The following is a 3,942-nucleotide window of genomic DNA, read 5'->3' as shown; positions in this document are numbered from 1 at the left end:
TAACCACAGAAAAGAGACAATAATATCAAAATAACATTAAATAGATAGTTAGAATCATTACATAAGGAGTGGAAGAAAATAGCATTGGTTGCAGAGTTCCCAACAATGGGTGGTTTAGCCTTTCATTGTCATGAGAGGTTTACTAATACAAAAAGGAAACAAGAGGTGTGGAATAAAATGATCCCCAAGTGAATGTGTTCTCCTTCTTCTTTCGTGCCTTAGATCCTTATTTTGGTCCCTCCAAGAACTGCCCTGATTTCTCCGATTTTTTCCTTTAAAACGCAACACAATCATGTTTTTCGACATTGACTGTGTGCTAAGCCTGCACGTGTGAGTTAAGTGCATATGCAAAGTCCAGCTGGCATAAGCGACCATACGCTAAGCCATCAGATGCGGGCTAATCCGCCAGATGCGCGCTAAGCTGCCAAAGACGCGCTAAGCCTGGTCTCCAAGTTGGCTCCTCATGCTAAGAAATTGTTGATGTGCTAAGCACGCTTCTCCAGTTCTTCAACCCCCTTCTAGACCTCTTGTTGTGTAATTCTACAAAAAAAAATACACCCAAAACACTATAAATTAACTAAATTTAGCATCTACTGGATAAAAACTCAAAAGAAGCTAAATTCCTAATGTTTTAACACAAAAGGAGCAATAACAGAGATGAAAATTAGATAATTTCCATCTGATTTAAATATTCAAATTATGTATGCATAGAAATTATCAACTTTTAGTTTCATAGGGTCAATGTCCTCTGCTTTATGTTTCATAGGACTCAACGTCCTCTTTTTTTAGTTTCATAAGACTCAACGTCCTTAGCTTTATGCTTCATAGGACTTAACATCCTCTATTTTTAGTTTCATAGGACTCAACGTCTTTGTTTTTAGTTTGATAGGACTCAACGTCTTCTTTTTTTAGTTTCATGGAACTCAACGTCATTTGTTTTATGTTTCATAGGACTCAACATCCTCTATTTTTAATTTCATAGAACACAATGTCCTATGCTTTATGTTTCATAGAACTCAACGTCCTTTGTTTTTACATTTCATAGGACTCAAAGTCCTCAGTTATGATCTTTCCGAATACACTTTGTTCTCATGTTTTGATCTTTCAAAGGATCACCCGAACATAATTAGTGTCATTGTCCTTACTTACTTTTATTTTCAATAAAAGGCAAGTAAAGAGAGACAGTTGTCAAACCCTAATTCTATCCAGACAAGTTTTTCAAAATAAAAACAAAAAATAAGAAAATAAAAAAACAAAAAATAAATAAAATAAAAACAAAAAAAGGAAAGGAAGAACAAAAATAAAACGAAAAAATAATAATAAATAGGGAAATAATCCCAAGAGACCTAATGGGCTCTCTAGGTCAAAGAGAACAGAAGGAGAAGGAACAGTATAACAGGAGGAGGTCTAGGCATCAATTACACACAAATATAAAACAGAGAGAGAACACACAGAAAATAAAAAGGGACTCAAATCCCAAAGAGGCGAAAGGAGCCAACAGCATCACACCGTTTGGCATTACAGCCAGAGAAGGAGGAGAGGTCTCTAGCTATCCTCTCATATCTTCCTTTCTCCCTTCTTCTCCCCTTAGCTTTTCCTTCCCTCTCTTCTCCTCTTTCTTTTTCTTTACATTCTTTCTTTTGGTCTGTTGTTTGATTCGTTACATCTCGCTAGTGAGCCCCATGGTCGTCGGCGAGATCCTTAGAATTTTGTTGTTGATGCTTGTTACGCATCATTTAAATGAAAAAAAGGGAAAAAATGAAACATGCCTAGTTGTTAAGCCTAAAACAAAATAAAAATTGCTATTAACATCACCATTTTCACACATACACCTTCTTTCATTTTGGGTTTGACCCATTTTCAAGAAATCTTAAATAAAATAAATATTACTAGTACACCCTCTTTCTCCATGTATACACCTATCCCTCTTTGGCTGATGTCAGGCCTGCCATGTCAGCATGCTGTCAGTGTTGACTAAGTCAAAGTCAACCCTTTCACTCTGACCCCAAAAAAGAGTTAATAAATGGGTAAATTAGTAGGTAGTTTTTTTATTTTATTTTCTGTTTATCTTTATTGTTTATCTTGTTCTTCAAATTGATTGTGTTTTTATTTCATAATTAGTTATTTAAATTAATAGTGTATTGTGAATATTTTGCTACCTATTTATTTTAACGTCGCACCCTTAATTACTAAGTGTATTCCCCCCTTCTATTCAATTCCTTTCTATTCATATTCGATTTATTTATGGACGTCTCGTCCATTTAATTAATTACGTAACGTTATGTCAATTATTCATTTATTTTGCAATTCGACATTAGTATTCTTTAGTACGCCCTGATGTTCCATGCACTTCATGTTGGGTCTCCAACTTGCTTGGTGATGTTTTAATAACATGTGAGTAAATTTTGTGAATATCATGTTGGGTCTCCGATTTGCTTGACTTCACAAAGTTTACCACAAACCTAAAATCTTTTCTAAAAAGATAAAATTACTCAAGTAAATAATCACTTAATTCTCCTTTTTCACGTTCTATGCACTCCATGTTGGGTATTCGACTTGTTTAGTGGTGTTTCAATAACGTGTGAGTAAATTTTGTGAATGCCATGCTGGGTCTCTGACTAGCTTGTCTTCACAAAGTTTACACAAAACTAAAATATTTTCTAAAAAAATAAAAATACTCAAATAAATTATCACTCAATTCTTCTCTTTCTCAACAAAAATTACGCATTACTTGAGATCCAATGTCTTAAGTGATTCTCTCCGCCTTTTTTCAGATTCAATGTTGTTTCAAGGTCCAACACCTTAACAACTCTTTCTCACACAATTAAAATAAACAAAAATATAACAAACATAATTCATGTTCTCAAGGGAAGATAAATAATTAAAAAGTCACTTTATTTTTTGCACACTTGATTAAAGACTGTCGTTTTCATGACGAATGCATGGGGTGTTAACACTTCCCCATGCATAAACGACTCCCTAATCCTTTTTCTCAAATCTTCAGACCATTCCTTATCTTTTTGGTTTTCTCAGCGTTCTCCTTAAATAAACGTTTTTGGTGGCTCCCCCAATTTTCCTTTTTTTTAAACCTTTCTATTTTTTTATCATCGTCCCGTCGTGTTCCATGTTGCGACACTAGTCATTCATTCAACGTCTACTCCAACTCCCTATTATTCAATATGAAGGGGCTTGCAATCTCTTCAAGATGAGTGAAGCACAAATGATAGGTCATGTGACTCAACTTCATGATGCATTGGTTGTTGTTGCATTAAAGGAAAAGGCTGCCTCCACCCAAGTTGAAGCTTCTTCTAAAACTGTGGACGATACATTATTCATGAGGTCATTCATGACCTTACCAATATTGGTGTTATGGATGAAACTCCAGAGGCGTCCAATGCAGTTATAGCTTATGAGATTGTCCATCATGACAAAGAACTTGCATCCAAGCAATCCACAACCTCAAATGAAGCTACATTAAGAGAAAAGGGTGAACCCGATGTTGTCATTGTCTATTCCACCATTTCAAGACCTACTCCTTTGAACTATGCACCTCCTGCTGATGTAAAAGGGATCAAGTGCAAGATATGATTAGGCAAGCCATGGAAACATTCTTTGAACCTCAATGCCAAGAAAACGAATAGTTTAAGCTCTCCATGCAAAACGCAATCACAACCCAATTCTCCAACCTTGGTGTTGTCCTTCTACAAAACCTTCAACGGGATCAAATGTCTATGCTAGGAGCTATTGTTGCATCTAAACCCACACCTATACCAGTACCCCCAACGCTTAAGCCAACACCTCCACCTCCACCTACTCAACCTCCACCACCATCGCCAGCTCAAGACTGACTATGATGTCCATCACTTTTTTTTCTTCAAACCCATCATTTTTTTCTTATGACAAAAGGGGGAAGGGAAGGAATTTTGATTGTAAAGAGCAAAC

Source organism: Glycine soja, chromosome 15 (genome assembly GCF_004193775.1).
Source record: "Glycine soja cultivar W05 chromosome 15, ASM419377v2, whole genome shotgun sequence".
Classification (NCBI taxonomy): Eukaryota; Viridiplantae; Streptophyta; class Magnoliopsida; order Fabales; family Fabaceae; genus Glycine; species Glycine soja.
This window is presented reverse-complemented; position numbering follows the sequence as displayed.